The sequence below is a fragment of the Apium graveolens genome, chromosome 10, assembly GCF_009905375.1.
Source record: "Apium graveolens cultivar Ventura chromosome 10, ASM990537v1, whole genome shotgun sequence".
In the NCBI taxonomy this organism is placed as follows: Eukaryota; Viridiplantae; Streptophyta; class Magnoliopsida; order Apiales; family Apiaceae; genus Apium; species Apium graveolens.
The window spans coordinates 112,230,632-112,249,434 of NC_133656.1; the positions used below are offsets into that span (position 1 = coordinate 112,230,632).

General features: G+C 35.1%; 1 non-coding gene across 1 annotated transcript; it reads left to right on the plus strand.

The window, feature by feature from the left end:
• Window positions 1-18,426: 18,426 nt before the first annotated feature.
• On the plus strand, window positions 18,427-18,533 carry LOC141694654 (small nucleolar RNA R71). The gene has a single exon (XR_012563942.1). It is a non-coding gene; the product is annotated as a small nucleolar RNA R71 (small nucleolar RNA).
• Window positions 18,534-18,803: the final 270 nt, after the last annotated feature.

The window sequence follows — 18,803 nt, forward strand, 5'->3', positions numbered from 1 at the left end:
TGAAGAAGACTAGACTGGAGTATTCTCAGTAAATAGCCAACAAGCTAGGAATAAATCTATGGAAGAAGATCAAGCCTGACCATGCCTCAAAATGAAGATATATAGCTTGGTGAAGAATAATGTTGTAGATTGAAAAATATTCTGAGTCAAATATCATGAAGTCGTAGATCAAGGAATGTCGAGAAGTATATCGAGAACTGCTCAAGCTTATATAGAAGTCAACTTGACCTGTAGAGAAGTCATTTCTTTTGTAGAGAAGTCATCTCACTTATAGAGAATTCACTTTTCTTATAAGGAAGTCAACTTGACATGTAAGGATATGGAGATGTTGTCAATTCAAAACGCATGTAGAGATATAGAGATCTCGACAAGTCATTTATACATGTAGAGAAGTGGAGATGTTGACAAGTCATTTATACATAGAGAGAAGTGGAATGTCGACAAGTCATTTACACATATAGAGAAGTGGAGATATCGACAAGTCATTCTAAATCACGATACAGACATCTCTATACACTTTGGAGATCTAGATAATAACTTCAATTAAATAATGAATCTATCATAAAGATTTCAGATTACCAGTCAACAAACAATTTTATCATTAAAATGGAAAGTCTACAAATGCAGCTTGAAGAGTGCAAGATCAAGGGACAAGATGAACTGGACAAAGAAGTGTAGCAGCCTTGAAAGATTGTGTGCAGATATGCATATTGGTATTCGGGGCATAAAAACACAGTGGAAACAAATATTAAAACTGTAAAAACTGAATAAAACCAAAATCCATCACAAGATCCATGTGAAAATAATGTTTAATTCATGGATGGGATGTTTACCCTATGAAGCTTTATGATTATGGTTGTCTAATGGAGGTACTTGCTTAAAATGATCACCACGTATCCCGCCGGGTGATCTATGCCGTATATGTATCCACACGAAACTTATGCGGAGGATGCGTAAACAAGAACCGAAAATCTGAACTCATTCTTCTTCTTCTTTTTCTTCTTCTTCTTCTTCTTCTTCTTCTTCTTCTTCTTCTTCTTCTTCTTCTTCTTCTTCTTCTTCTTCTTCTTCTTCTTCTTCTTCTTCTTCTTCTTCTTCTTCTTCTTCTTCTTCTTCTTCTTCTTCTTCTTCTTCTTCTTCTTCTTCTTCTTCTTCTTCTTCTTCTTCTTCTTCTTCTTCTTCTTCTTCTTCTTCTTCTTCTTCTTCTTCTTCTTCTTCTTCTTCTTCTTCTTCTTCTTCTTCTTCTTCTTCTTCTTCTTCTTCTTCTTCTTCTTCTTCTTCTTCTTCTTCTTCTTCTTCTTCTTCTTCTTCTTCTTCTTCTTCTTCTTCTTCTTCTTCTTCTTCTTCTTCTTCTTCTTCTTCTCTCTCTCTCTCTCTCTAGCTGCTAGGGTTTTGTATTTTAATCTAATACAAAAGGGAGTCTCCTAATTCAGCCCTAAAAGAGATTATAGATGAGACACAAAAATGAGTTCTAACCCTAATCCAACATTATACTTATATTAAATCTAAAATTCCAATTTATTGTCTAATTAAGTCTAATTTAATTATTCAACAACTGAATTTCTAATTCAATAATAATAAATTCGAATTTCATTTAATCTATTAATTAAGTCTAACTTTTTTAATGATAAATAATTTAAAATTCATATTTAATTCAAATCTGAATTTAAATTAAATATTTCTCCAGGCTTTCTTTGTGCGACCCTATAGGCAATAATTTAAATATCTCATATTAAATTATAACAATGAGTGACATCTAGTAATACATCATTGCTACCTAGATAATAATAATTAAATCAGTGATTGATTAAACCTTTCGTGAATAATGTACAATGTAATATAATCCCTTTAACCATATATTATAGATTAAACTCGAGGCATTTTATGTGTCATTCTCTTCATGGTTTAATCCAGGTTTCCTTGATCAATGAGTAGACTATCATTTTAAATCAACATTTGAGCGCGACACCACGCATTTCATAGCTTACACAAGAGGCCAATAATATCACTCCAAAATAGGAGGGTTAAATCCTTTCTAGATCATTCACTGTGACAATCGGTGAATATTTGAACTATTTTTATAAGTACGATATGTATATTCATAAATATTTTGTGATATAATGCCAATTATGCGTATCATTATATATTATGTGTAATTTTATTGTATGGCATTGCGAATGTTGCTGGAATATATTTAAGCGTATAACTTTTGTACGCGAGTAAGATTTTCGTTACGCGATTAAATAAGTAGCGCAATTTGATAATATATGAATAGTTGTGACTACACGATTAAGTAATAATTGAGATTCTCGCGATTTAGTGATATTTGAATAGTTGCAATTAGGTGATAAGTTATATTCTAATATTGTGGAATAGAATCAATTTACTTGAAATTGCTTGTGTGATTTATAATGTGTTAATTATATTTTACATGACTTATTTATTAGTGTAATAATGTTAGAAAACTCTTTTAATATAAATTTTTGTCCGAAATTTTTGAAATTTTTTTTATTAAAAATCTAAAATCTCATAGTATTTATGGTATTAATCTTGTGATTTATGGATTTATATTTTAATTACTAAAACTCATTCTTTTTAATCATATTTTTAATAGTTATTGAATTACAAGTGTACCCTTGCATGCAAATTCCACCCAAATAGAAATCAAGGGTAAGACCGACCTTTCACCCTCCACTAACTCCATTTGACCAACTAAATGACCCATAACCGTGCATGCAAAATCTTGCTAGTAGTAGATGAGGGATAGAATGGTAAAAACAAACTCCACTACTACTTGGTTGAAACAAAAGCTAATCAAAACACTCAACCTCACATCATTTCTCTCACCACACACCACTCCATTCTCTCCTCTCCATACTCTCTTTTGGCAGCACCCTAAAACCCTCCCCACCCATTTCATTTTCTTCCACATTTCTTCATCTTCTTACACCTTTCAACTCATCTAAGCAAGGGTCATCTACACTTAGTGCTATATCTTCATTTGAGGTTAGTTTCTTAGTTGCATGTGGTTAAAGCCAAGGGTTTTAACTTTGATTCTTATGAATCTAGAGTTGAACTCAATGTTGCTCATAAAAATTGAGCAAGAGATGGTCTTGATGAAGTGTTTTGCTTCTATTTTCAAGCCATGATCTTGATATCAAGCATTCGGCAATGACTCCCAAGGAGCCGAATGGATTTTTTTTGTTTTAGTTGGGTTTTTCCAAAGAAAGAGACTTTGCATGTGGCTTTCAAAGAACCTATGATCTTTGAAAATGTATTTCATAAAGTTTCCATCCTTGCATGCCATGATTTTTATAATAAAAGTTGAATTTAGTACTTGCATGTCATGATATAAGTGATATTTCGGATAAATGTGTTATGTGACTTAAATTTGAGTTTTTGTACAATGCATGCCATGGTTTTTTCTCTGAAATGCTAGTATGTTATGTGCCTTGATAAGTCATGATCAAATTTAGTAGCCATCATGTTGATACCATGTATTTTTAGTTTGAATTCCTGCTTGAAATCGTATATGTAAAATTTGCTCTGCTATGCTCTCTATTATTGCCTCGGTAATTGACTTATATGGCTAGAATTATGCTCACAATTCCATAAAATGAAAGTAAGTAGGGTTGTGTATATTGTAGGTTAGATTTGTTGGCTTGATTGTTGGTATTAGTGTTAAGTTGGGAGTTAAGGTGGAAGGAGGAACAATAGGCACCAAGTAACAGATTTTTTACCATCAATATAGGCTGTTTTAGGTGAGTTTTGGTGAGGCCTTAATAGGCCTGAGTTTACTAGAGTTAGGAATTGAGTTGTACTTTAGTCCAGTGGCTTTTATTCTTTGCGAAACTTGCATTTAGGTAGGTGCACACCCCCATATCCGAGAGTAGCTCAGAACATGGCAGAACTGTGTAAACTTGAGTTTTGGTCAATTATTACCATGTCTTAGGCTAGGCCTTCATGGGGACTTGGCTTAAATAAGTGTAATGAATCCTTAGGAAGTTTAACAAACCATTAGAATTAAAATTGAGTGAGAAAAGTGATTTTTTTGTAAGTAAAAACAGAGCAGAGGGAATTCAAAAGGGGCTGGGCAGTGTCAACTTTGAGCAGAGGCCTAGAGAGGCCTAGGTGAGGCCTTGGAATGAAACCAAGTCTGAGAGTTGGGTTTAGATCTTAAGGATGCATGGGAAGTGGTTTTGTTATAAGAATTAATATAGAAATTAAGATTTCTGCCAAAGAACACAGGTAGTGCAAACTGGTGCTAGCAGGGAACTAAAGTGTGTTTATTGATCTTTGTAAGCCTATAGGTGTGAGGCCCCTGAGTCTTACCAACTTTAAAAGTTAGTTTATAGTCTTAACAACCTTTAGGAAGTGAGTTGGAGTGAAGGCCCAAGGTGGAAAACTCCCATTTCCACCAAGGCACCCGAAGAGCACCCTTAAAGTGGCATTAGGAAGCTTAGTGGTATTCGTTGTAATTGAGACTTAGTGATGAAGGGTCTGAGTTTTGCACAACATCTTTAGAGTTAAGTTAAGGTCAGATTAGATAGATGGGAGCATTAGTAATAGTTCTTATGTGTTACTTGCTTATGTGCTTAGGGATTTAAGTGATATTATAGTATAAATAACTAAGAAGCATATGTCATGCCATTATGTGATTATATGACTATGTGGATTACTTGAAATGCATATGATTAAGTTATGTACTCGTGTAATAGCAGTTATGATAAGGGTAAATATTAGTACATAGGTATGTAGACTAAGTCTAGTATCTTATAAGCTTATAAGGTGATAAAGGGTAAATAGTAATGAGGTTACTATAATTTGTAGGTTCCGAAGCGAAGGGGAAGACTCGTGCCATCAAGATCGAATAATCTTAGGATTGTGAAAGGCTATTTACTTACCTCCTTATCCTTATAATTGTTGCAAATATATATATACTTTTCCGTGAATGCTTAGTTGTAATAACCACCATGTCATTAATTATTTCAAATACTTCTGTTAATAACTCTTAACTTTGTTAGTACCTTACCTTCAAAATATTCCCTATCCATTAGACCATTTATACTAAATTCTCTACCAAATTCGCTAATGCGAACCTCATAACACAATCATATTCATAAAAAACAAATTACCACCCTCGATACAATGTAGAGTTGACTTTTATTTTATTTGACCTTGGAACTTACCCCCATAGGGATTTCTAATATGCGTTTGACACATCATTAGTGAACTTGATTTCCCTTGTTATAATTCAATTAAAGTTATACCAAATCTTTCCTCGACATCCATGTTATAAATCATTATAAAATAAAGGTTTTCTTAACTTAGTGGATTGGACCTAGACGCAAGTCCTTTTCACACTTATTGATATGCTCACATATAGCCTAGGGATCCCATTATATTTGAGAACCCAGTGCGGTTCGAAATTACTTCGCGGCTGATCACCGGCTGTAATCCGTAGCATCCTAAAATGAATTTTGATGATTTGATATTTAAATGATTATAACATGTTTCCACACTGCCATGATGCCATATGCCATGTTTCGATTACTATGATTCTACTTTGCCCTTTTATATTGTGACTTCATGTTTCTTATTGTCATTTTTATCAAGTATCCATGACTTCTTGATTTATGAACTCTTGATATTGAGGTAATGCCATGTATAGCAGAACTGTTAGTACTTGCTGAGAATTTTTAGCTTATTTTCTCATATTTAACCCTGTTCTACAGCTAGCAACCATGGTACGCACCAAGCAAACCGCTCGTAAGTCGACTGCCGGAGCCATCGAGAACCATTTGAGGGCGCAGGTAAACTATGGATATAGATTAGGTGATATATGCCATTAAGTAATTTTATATTAGTTAGAAGGGTTGTTCCAAACTCTGAACTAGTAAAGATCTTGGGATTGTTATTATTTTTGGTTGGGTTTGTAATCGGATGATCATCATCTTTTGGATTTATAAGTATGTAATATAATTATGGTTCACATTTGTTTCGTGTGTGTGTATTGTTGTTTTGGGGTGTGATATTCATGTTTCTCATACTATTCATAATATACCTGAAGTCCAGATTTATCATTACCCGGTCAAAGGAAACTTTTAATGTAATCAAAGTATATTAATCATCGTATAGATATTATAATTTCAAGTTTAAGGACCATTACGTCAATTGTCACTGTGAGAATTACTTATGACACAACAGACATGTAGAATATCATATTGGGTCTATCCAGTAACATGTATATTTACATCTGCCCGTGTTTTCGACTTTAGTATCACTATAACAATGATCAATGAGATGTGATCATTAGTCAACAAATACACTAGTATTAATGCATTATTATCCCATAATAATAATAATACTCGACTAGGGATATTTAAGAATATCGATACTATTCTCATAATATCATTTCTAAGTCACGTAATTAGAGATATATAATGTATATCATATTCCAAGGACTCTTATTAATCTAATATTTATATCGTAGTAAATTAAGATATAATAAATTATGAAATAATAATCGATAGAACATAAACATTAATAATCCAAATGTCATAAACAAAATATAATAGTGTTGTCTCTAGGGCACAAACACTAACAATCTCCCACTTGCACTAGAGCCAATCACTCATGTATCTAATACCCCTGGAACTAGTATGACCGTCGTGCTTCTGCTACGACAAAGCCTTTGTCAATGGGTCTGTAACATTATCATCAATATGCACTTTACATATATGTATATCTCATCTCTCATTAATCTCTCAAAGAAGGTGATATCCTCCAACTATATGCTTTACTTTAGAATGAGACCTTGGTTCTTTAGCCTGCGCAATGGCTCCATTGTTATCGCAATAGAGATCAACTGGATATGCATTCGATGGAACCACACTAAGTCCCGTTATAAATTTCCACATCCAATCAGCCTCATTGGCTACTTCACTGGAAGCAATATACTCAGCTTCCATTATAGAATCAACTATTGTCTCTTGCTTTAAACTTTTCTAGCTTACAGCACCTTTATTTAGGCAAAACACAAAACCTGACTGAGATACTGAATCATTTCTGTTTGTCTGGAAGCTAGCATCACTGTAACCCTTTAGAACTAGCTTCTCATCTCTTTCATACGCCAAGAATAAATCTATAGTCCTTTTAAGTACTTAAAAATATTCTTGACAGTTATCCAGTGACCTTCACGTGGATGAGACTGGTATCTGCTTGTCATGCTCAACACATACAAAACATCAGGACAAGTATATATCATCGCATATATTATAGATCCAATTACCGAAGCATATGGAACTTTGCCCATACGACCCTTATCATCTAATGATTTACGGAAGTTATCTTTGGAGGTCACTATCCCATGAAACATTGGGACATATCATGTTTTTGCCTCTTGCATTCTAAAATGATGCAATACTTTATCAATGTATGTATTATGACATAGATCGATTAATATCCTTGATCGATCTCTATACATCTTGATCCCTAATTTATAGGTAGCATCGCCTAAGTCCTTCAAGGAGGAACTATTTCTCAACCAAGTCTGAACAGCCTATAGAGAAGGTATGGTATTCCTTATTAGTAATATGTCATCTATATATAGTACTAGAAATGCCACATGGAACCCACTAACCTTCTTGTAAACACATGGTTCATCTTCATTTTGAATAAAGCCAAACTCTTTGACTGTTTCATCAAAATGATGATTTCATCTTCTTGAGGCTTGCTTCAATCCATAAATAGATCGAAGCAACTTATAGACCATTTTAGCAAACTTTGAATTGACAAAACCCTCGGGTTGTATCATGTATACCATATTTAAGGCTCCCATTTAAGAAAGCGGTTTTGACATCCATTTGCCAAATCTCAAAGTCGTAGTAAGCATCTATTGCTAGAAAAATCCTTATGGACTTGACCATAGCAACAGGTGAAAAAGTCTCATCATAATCTATACCATGAATATGTTTGAAACCTTTTGCCACTAGTCCTTCCTTATAGGTCTGTACTTTACCATTTATGTTAGTTTTCTTCTTGAAAACCCACTTGCACCCTATAGGTTTTACCCCTTCAGGTGGATTAACTAAAGTCCATACTTTATTTTGATACATGGATTCCATCTCGGATTTCATAGCCTCTAGCCATCTCTCGAAGTCTGGACTATTCATAGCTTGGTAGGTAAGAGGCTCATCATTGTCTATGAGCATCACATCATCATCTTGTCACAAGAGAAATCCATAATACCTCTCTGGACTATTTTTTTTTCCACTTATTCCTTATATACTTTGAACTTTTCAAAAAAATCGGATTTATTCTTCAAAAGGTACACATATCCATATCTACTAAAATCATCAGTTAACTTAATGAAGTAGTAAAATCCACCTCTTTCCATCATTCGCATTGGACCACATACATCACTATGTATAAGTCCTAAACGTTTGGTGTCCCTTTAACCTTGTCCAGTAAAAGGAGCTTTAGCCATTTTACCAACGAGACAAGATTTGCATGCTTCGTATGATTCAAAATTAAACTTATCCAAGTGACCATCTTGATGTAACTTGGAAATGCGTTTCTCATTTATGTGGCCTAAACGACAATGCCAGAGGTATGTTAGATTTGAGTCTATCATCTTAATACGTTTGTTATCATTACTATTTATGCTTCCCCCAATTTTTCATTTATCTTTTCGCTATATTTTCATTTGTCTTTTCGTTATAGAAAGGAGTATCAATATCAAGACTCTATAAACCAGTAAACAAATGTGCAACACCGTAGGTACCTTTATTCAATGAAAAGGAACAACTATTATTCTGAATAAAAAATGAAAAACCTTTCTTGTCCAAACAAGAAACCGAAATAATGTTTCTGCAAATTACAAGCACGTAAAAACAATTATCTAGTTCTAAACTAAGCCCAATGGGCAATGATAAATGATAAGTCCCTACAGCTAAAGCAGCAACCTTTGCTCCATTTTGAACTCTTATGTCGACTTCTCCCTTTACCAGTGTCCTACTTCCTCGTAGTTCCTGCACATTTATACAAATATGAGAACCACATCCAATATTAATACCCATGAAGTATAAGTAGAAAAATTAACTTCTATAACATAAATACCTGAATCAGAAGTGCCAACATCCTTCTTCTTCTTCAGATCCTCCAGAAAAGCATGACAGTTTCTCTTCCAATGACCCGATTTCTTGCAATAGTGACAAGTATCACCCTTTTCAACACCACCTCCAAACTTTAAAGATTATTTAGGAGCATTTTTAGGAGTAGCGGCAGATTTGGATCCCATCATCTTGTTGCCTTTCCATTTACCTTTCCCTTTGGCACTCCCTTTGTTCACCAACATTATGGGAGCATGGGACGCCTTCTGAATGTTGGTCTCAGTAGTTTTTAATATAGCCAATAATTCAGTAGGTGTCTTGTCTATCTCATTCATGTTGTGAGCATAGTTGTTATTTGGAGATTGTAAGATCGGATCTATCTGGGCTTCCGGACCAATCGCGGAACCTAGAGTAGCAGGGTATTCCATATATCCAATCATGTTTAGAACATGCGGTCCAACCGATGCATACAAAGCTTTGCTTGTATCAAAACTCTCTTGACGAGCCTGTCCTTCAAACATACATTTAAAGTGCTAAATCATGACATAAGAATCCATATGATCATGTTGTTTTTGAAGCTCAGGACTCATAGTCGCAAGGATCAAACAAGTGACATATGTGTCATCATCCATATGCTTCTGATAAGAAGCCGTTTGAACATGCGTTGCAACTTCAGGAAGAGGTTTAGGGCTATGAACATCAATGATTTGGAGCTTTCGCTCCTTCCTAAGGACTATCCTCAAGTCCCTTTGCCAATCAAGGAAGTTTGTTTTTATCAGCTTGTCTGAATAAATTTTCTAGAACCTGCATTTTACTTGATTTTATTGTTATGCCATTCCCGGGCTACAAACACAAAGGAAGACCCCCCAGATCACGTAACAATTGAAATCATCAATAGTCTTCCGGATAACACTAATTCTCTTAAACTTAGGTGTCAATTGAAGGACGATGATCTTGGATATCATTCTCTATTAAAAGATCAAGGTTATTCATACAACTTCCAACCTAATTTTATTGGAACAACTTTGTATTTTTGTCACTTTTACTAGAAAAATCTAGATAAATCTTTCGATATGTACTATTCTCATCGTTATTGTTTTTGTGAAGATTGTCAAACTAACATATATTACTATCGAGCGTTGGCTGAGGGATTTTACTTTAGTTTGATAAATTATAGTGATCCGTGTAAATGGCAACGCTTGTATACATGTCAATAAGTATATTGTCACTTTTAAAAGGTATTTATGTAAAATAAAAAAATTGCGTTTTATATAACTGTAATTTTACTTTTATTCATATTTTTGTCTCATGTTCAAAAATCCGCTTTGTATATTCCAATTTTTCATCTTGCTTGATTGTATGTTGTCTCATTTTTTGTTTGACTCATAGATTAAAAATTGGAGGTATTAAATCACGATTAGGGATGAAAAAAAAATCTGATCCGACAGATACCTGATCTGAAACCCTAAGATTTGGATATACTGAACCCGAAATTTTGGATTTGGATTATAAGGATATCGAACCGAAACCTGATCTGAAACCCAAAACTCAATCCAAACCCGAAATCCGATAAAAATCCGATACATATATAACATACAATGTTTAACTAATATATTATATATAATATTTTAGATGTAAGACATTTAATTCACATATATTTATTTTATTATTTGAGTGATAATATGTTATTGTCAAGATTGTCGATACTTATTTAGTCAATCATAACTCTTTTTCCAAACTTATCTTTTCTTATTTAAGATGTACTATTTATAGAATACTAAATATTATGTTATTAACATATTTTAAATTTTACTTATAATGTAAACCTCGTGCAATATAATGTGTTTGACTACATAATATTTTATTTATTTTAATTTTAACTTTAATTATTATATAAATTTCATTAATTGTGTTTACATGTATAAGTATTATTAAATTTGACTACATTATTCAACCCGAAAAATACCCGATCTGATCCCAAACTCGACGGATTTGGATTTGGATAACCCATAAATATTTGGATTTGGATTTAGATTTTATAATACCCAATCTGAACCCGACCCGTTGCCATCCCTAATCACGATGATCTCATCATCTATGTCATTTCTTTGCGGTCAGTGTTTTAAAGTCCAGCGTCCACTTCAAATTAAAAGTAGGATCATGGGTGTGTTCATTATCGAGATATATTATTCATTGTTAACACACATACAGTAAAGATTCAAACAATCATGTCTGAAGAAGCACAAACTCCAACCAAACCCACCAAAACTGAAGAAACTAAAAACACTCAAATCCACAGTCGATATGAGACTATTAGGGTTCCCATACTGAGACCTTCCGAGTATCCCATATGAAAAGTGAATATGGCTATGTTTCTGGAAGCTACAGATTCAGAATACCTTGATAGGATTAATGAAGGACCATATAAGCCAACCAAGCTCTCTGTTGCAGTTGCAGATCAACCAGCAAAGTCCATAGAAAGGTGATTACACAGCTGAAGACATCTCATCTATTGCCAAGGATGCAAGGGTAAGGCATTTGTTGCATAGTGCCATTGATAATGTCATGTCAAACAGGGTAATTAATTGCAAGACTGCAAATGAGATATGGGATGCTTTGGAGATAAGATGCCAGGGAACTGATGCAATAAAAAAGAACATGAGGACTATACTCACTCAAGAGTATGAACACTTTGACTCAAAAGCTGGTGAGTCATTAACTGAATTATATGACAGGTTTGTCAAACTCTTGAATGATCAGTCACTGGTGGACAAGGAATATGATCTTGAAGATTCAAATCTGAAATTCCTTTTAGCCCTTCCAGAAAATTGGGATTTGAAGTCTACTAACATAAGAGACAACTATGCTCTTGATGAAACTACTCTTGATGAAATTTATGGTATGCTCAAGACTTATGAACTTGAGATGGATTAAAGGAGCAAGAGACATGGAAGAAAGTCAAGGATAGTTGCTCTTAAGGCTGAGGAGGAATCTCCTAAAGTTGTTGTCTCAAAGAAGGGCAAAGAAAAGGCTCTCATCATAAAGTCTGATTCTGAGTCATCATATTCTGATGATGATGATTAAAAAACTGAAAGCTTACCTGAAATGGATGCTGATGCAGAAATGATAAAATTGTGTGCTCTTATGGTGAAGGGTATCACAAAGATAGCCTACAGGAAATTCAGAAAGGGAAAGAAGTTTTCCAGGAAAGGTGTGAGTGCTGATAAGAAAGGGTTCAGAAAGTCTGAAGGCAAAAGTGCAAAGTCTGACAGAGGAGACAACTCAAATGTCAAATGCTACAATTGTGGTGAAAGAGGCCACATATCTCCTTACTGCAAGAAAGGAAAAAGTGACAAAGTCAAGGCACTTGTCACAAAGAAAAAAAGCTGGACAGACTCTTCAGATTATGAAGATGAGGTGAATTATGACTTGATGGCAAATGCTGATAGCAGCCCTGAAATTGCTGAATTGAAGGTACCTCAAACAACTTATGATTTTCATACTGATGATATTACTGAGTTAAGATTATATCTTAAAACCATGTTTATCAGTTACAGAGATCAAACTTTAACATATGAAAGATTAACTTCTAAACATCTTGCTTATAAGAAAAAGAATGACTATTTAGAAAAAGAATTAGTTATGTTCCATCAAACTCAGAAAGAAAGAGATGATGCTTTTTATGTTAGAGATGAAGTGCTAAAATTGAATGAATCTCTAAAAACTGAGTTAGAAAAAAAAAGAGAGATTATCAGGACTTGGACTAACTCTGGCAGAACAACTCAGAATTTATTAAGTATTGGAAACTGGAAAGAGGACTTAGGTTATGGAGATGATAAAAGTGAAAAAGGAACTGAACAAATTGAGCCAATTATTGTTAAACAGAGTGCTAAGCCAAAGGTGAATCATGTTAAGTTTGTAGCTAAAACTGTAAAGTCTGATTCTGAAAAGATGAAAGAGTCTGTAGCAGAAGCTAAGAAAAAGTCAACTTCTGAAAAATTAGAACAGGATAAACCAGCTGAAGTTAACATATGCTTAATGACAAAGAAACAGCTTAAACATAAGCTGAAAGAAATTAGGAATGTCAACAAGGTAAAGGCAGCTAGGAAAAATAGGAATGGAAAGGAAGGTGTGAACAAAAGCAATAATTATATGTCTGTTCCTAATGCTCCTAGAAAGAAATGTTATAACTGTGGAAACTCTAACCATCTTGCCTCTTTTTTGCAGGAAGAATAAGAATATAAACTCTTTACCACTTAAGTCAGGAATTAAGAGTCAGTCTGTTAGATTTAAGCCACAAAATCCTTGTTTTCATTGTGGTAGTTTATGGCATTCCATTTATACTTGTAAGGAATATCATAGTTTCTACTATGATTATTATCAAATAAAACCTTCTTTGAAGAAAGTTACTTTAATTCCTTCTAGTGTAAAGTCTGATGTAAAGTCTAATATAAGTTTTGATAAACAGCATGTTAGCATAAACTCTGATATTAAATCCGCTGCAAATGCTAACAAACTTAAAAAGACCAAAGGATCCAAGCAAGTTTGGGTCCTTAAAACTAACCATTAGTGATCTTTGTGATTGCAGGGCAACAAGAAAGATATCCTAGTGCTGGATAGTGGATGTTTAGGACATATGACTGGAAATAAAGCCCTGCTATCAGACTTTATGGAGAAAGCTGGCCCAGGAGTTTCTTAAGGAGATGGCAACATGGGAAAAACTCAGGAATATGGAAATATCAATCTTGGGAATGTCATCATTGAAACAGTAGCTCTTGTCTCAGGACTTAAACATAATCTGCTGAGTGTGAGTCAAATCTGTGATAGAGTTATCATGTGGATTTCTTTGAAGAACACTGTGAAGAAGTTAGCACTTCAAGAGGAAAAGTGGTTCTAAAAGGTTACATGCATGGTAAAATTTATGAAGCCAGACTTTCAACAAGTTCTGATGGTTCTGCAATCTGCCTGTTGAGTAGAGCATCAATTGAAGAAAGCTGGAATTGGCATAAAAGACTCACTCATTTAAATTTTAACAACATAAATGAGCTTGTAAAGAAAGATCTTGTGAGAGGATTTCCAAAATCAGTATTTGCTCCTAATGGTCTTTGTGATTCATGTCAAAAGGAAAAACAAAGAAAATCTTCTTTCACGAGCAAAACTGAATCCTTAATTCTTGAGCCTTATCACCTACTTCATGTTGATCTATTTGGTCCAGTCAATGTCATGTCTATTGCAAAAAAGAAATATGCCATGGTTATAGTGGATGAGTTCACAAGATACACTTCGGTGTATTTCTTGCACAAGAAGAATGAAACTGCATCTAGTCTAACTGATTGTTAGGGTGAAAATACGCGCTAATATTCACGCAAGTATACGCGTTCGCAAGTAGTATAAGATATAAATCAGATTCGTTCCCACAGAGACTGGTTTAGGTTAAGTTCAATTTATGCACCTATGCAACAATGTATGGTTATCGCTCAATGCTAAGACAAATAACAAATTGGGTTTTTATTAAACTAAGAGATTAAACTAACAATTATAACTAAGAGAACAAGAATGGTTGAATTAATATATATGACAAACATGAGATCCTAACTCTATTACTACTTCATTCAATAGCCTTTTCATTCTTAACCTTAGCATGTGATGGTGATGACACTAATCGGATAACACGAAACTGATAAACGCCAACTTTCATTGCACGAATACCATTCTACCAGACATCCATAAAAGAGATAGAAGCTGAATAGGCACCAATTATATTGAGACCCTATATGTCTATAGAATTTGACAACATAACGGTTTAAGCACAAGTTATCCATAATGATTACATAGGGCAAGTAAAACGGTTAGAGTCACCCACTAATCATGCATACAATACATGAACCTATGCTAGCATGGCAAGTTCTAAACCTTTATATTCACTGTCACTACAATAGAGATTAACACGCTATCTTATATGTTAGCTACGCACATAAGACGAATAAGCATAACCAATACTAGGGTATCAATCAATCACCACATACCAAGATATCGAAACAATTAACTATTGAAATCCATAAGTAAATCCGCTAGAACCCCATGACAACGATTAACCCATAATCGAACTCATCATCACCATGGGTTCCAATGAAAGCATGGTATAAAACAAGGTCTTAAGAAACTGAATAATAATTAAAGTACGAATAAATGAGATCTAGGTTCAAAAAGAACGAAAACGAGCATCCAATGTTACAACTAATTCAAAGAATCACAAGTTGAAAACAAGATCTTCTTTTTCGGAGTTGTTCTATGCTTCTAGATCTTCTCCTTGGTATCCCAATCTTCCCGGATGATGAAAACCCTTTTTTTTAAGTATATATACGCCCCTAGTGGATCTGGACCCTTAAAATCGTCAAATTCCACTCAAAAAAGGCTTTTTTAGCGAAATCAGCGACCAGCCGCGCCTTGGGCGGCCGCTCAGCTCTCTGGGCGGGTGCTCAGCTCTCCTGGGCGGCCGCTCAGCTCTCCTGGGCGGTCGCTCAGCTCCTGTCTGGAAAAATTTCTGATGAATCTTGTTTTGGCCATAACTTAAGTTCTACTCGTCAGAATTAGGCGATTCAACTACCCACGCGAAGCTATTGAGATTCTCTACAACTTGACAATGGCCTTGGCTTCCAAATCTGATCAGTTTTTATCATATTTCCTTTTAAATCTCTTTTCTTCATTTAACTAATACCTGAAATGCAATAACATAAAAACACATCAAAATACCAACAACTTGAGTCCAAAACACCAATTTAAGCTTGTAATAAAGCATTCCAAGTGGATATAAAATCCACTTATCACACTCCCAGACTTGAATCGATGTTTGGCCTCAAGCATAAACAGACTCAAAACTACAAAACAAACCTAATGCATGAATGCAAATACGTGAATGCAACTAAATGATAATGCAATCGATCCCCTCAGAATAACCATAACCAAATGAATAAGCCAATGCCTCTAAGAATGCAATAACTTGAAACAGAGTTCGAATAAATCCCACAAACCAACTCACAAACCAGAAACGTGCGTGTGTGGATGCTTAACAGATATACTCTCGATACTAGATCAATAACCATAATTTATCTATCATCGAAACAATCAAAAGTTTATAAACAGAATAGACAATAAACGCATTATGACTCACAACACCTCCTTTCTACTAGAGTTATACAAGGATTCACACTATTATTAAACACATAGCAAAGATGCTTATTTGACCATGTAATGAATGAGGTCCCAAAAGACTTATGCAATAATACCCATGTAGCGAGCGTTAGGTTAGCGGATCCCAGACTATAAAAGCCTTAGGTCACTAGGCACAAAGTCCCCTAGAACTTAATAACTCGAGTATTAAAGAGCTCACTCTTGATCAATTATGCATAAACACACATTTTTTTTTCTTTTTTTTTCAATAATTTCTGAATGAGTGCATTTCGCTCCATCTCATTCAACCCTAGACTACTCATAAAAATATGAGTCGACTACTAGCCATTTGATTACAACAACTAGCAATGAAATCCAAGTTTTTCTCCAGATAAAAAAATCAGTGTTTTTACGTCATTACGAGAATATCACAAATTCTAAATATAACCAAGTGATTAAATCTCAACAACAAACAAGTATGATCATGATCTAGATCAAAAGTAGCCCTATAAGACTTTGTGAAACTATTTGTTTCCGGCATGCAAATCAATTCATTAAGACTTAAACATCCCTCTATTCGTCATCACCACACTGAAATCAACATCAACTTATCAAATATCATAGTTCATCTTAAGGGATCATGCTAAATATGCATGCAAATGCAACTATATGAAATCACATAAAAACAAACAACTATGTCCTAAATGAATAATCATGCAAAAATATGAATGAACTACAACTAAACATGTAATATGAATCTATATGAATCTATATGGACACACATACTACTAATCCTTACATTATCACCCCCCACTTAAAATTTTCAATATCCTCATTGAAGGTAATAATAAGGATTTCAGGCATACCTAATTAGCGGGAGAGTCACCCTCGTTGGGTGGAGGATTAGGTGGCGAATCAACCTCGCCACCAGTGTCTCGAACAATAGTACTGAAAGCGTGTGTCAAATCTTCAGCAAAACAAAGGTGAATGTCGTGCATGGCCTCCATATGCCTAGTCACTCGCCTGTACTGTTCATCACCAAGACCAAACATATCAACTATCTGTGGCGCATGAGAAAAACCCTCTATAGGCACTGGAAGATCCGTCCAGCCACTCTGTATATCATCAAAAATATATCCCAACCCCTTATCACGGGTTGCACCTAAGAATGAATAACTCAAGTGATCTGGCTTTCGGTTGAGCTCAAGTATGGGAGCTTCTTGAGTAAACGGTTCAAAACGGTCTTGAGAAATTTTCAGCTCTGCTAACCCAAGAGAATCGAATGGCATATACAACTTCCTCTTCCACGGAGGTGCATTCAAAACCTGTAGTTGCTCTACTTTAAAGCACTCCTTTTTAGCTGTGGGTAACTTTATTTCCTTGAACACATTAAAAGTGACCTTTTGATCGTAAACCTTTATCGAAAGCTCTCCTTTTTGTACATCGATCATAGTTCAGCCTGTAGCCAAGAATGGTCTTCCCAAGATGATGGAATCTTCTTATCTTCCTCGAAATCAAGAATTACAAAGTCAGCAGGGAAGAAGAGTTTATCCACCTTGACCAAGACATCCTCCACTATACCTCATGGATAAGCGATGGAACGGCCAGCTAGTTGCAATGACATGTATGTTGGTTTCAGATTAGGTAGACCAAGCTTCTTGAAGATAGATAAGGGCATCAGATTGATGCTAGCTCCTAAATCACATAAACACTTGTCGAATGACAAGTTTCCGATGGTGCAAGGAATAGTGAAGCTTCCAGGATCTTTAAGCTTCGCAAGCAACTTCTGTTGCAGCACATCACTATATTCCTCCGTTAGAGCAACGGTCTCTAAGTCATCGAGCTTCACACCATAGTTATCTGCTTAACACCATAGTTAGCCAGATAATCAATCTTCATAGACAACGCCTTTAGTTGAGCAGTGATAGCCGTAGCTGTATCCACCTCAAGAACTCCTGCTACCTTGCTCTGTGGCAATCTCTGGGCTGGATACTGATATTCATTAGCAGCCATCAGTTTAATTAGATCATAAGCTTCCTCATAGCTCTTTGCCCATAATGCTCCACCTGTTGCTATATCGAGCATGGGTGTGGAATGTGCTCCCAACCCATTGTAAAAACAATTGATGATCATCCAATCAGGCATTCCATGACGAGGACACTTCCTAAGCATCTCCTTGTAGCGCTCCCAAGCTTCATATAAAGATTCTCCTAATTGCTGCACAAATTGAGTAAGAGCATTCCTGATTGCAGCTGTCTTCGCCGTAGGGAAGAATTTAGTAAGAAACTTCTGAGCAAGATCTTCCCAAGTAGTAATCGAACCAGCTGGTAGAGAGTGTAACCAGCTCTTAGCCTTGTCCCTCAGAGAGAATGGGAACAGTGTCAGCTTCACAACATCTTCAGAAATACCATTGAACCTGAAGCTGTCGCAGATCTCTATGAAATTCCTAATGTGTGTATTGGGATCTTCCGTTGGAGAACCCCCAAACTGGACTGAAGTCTGTACCCATTGAATTATGCC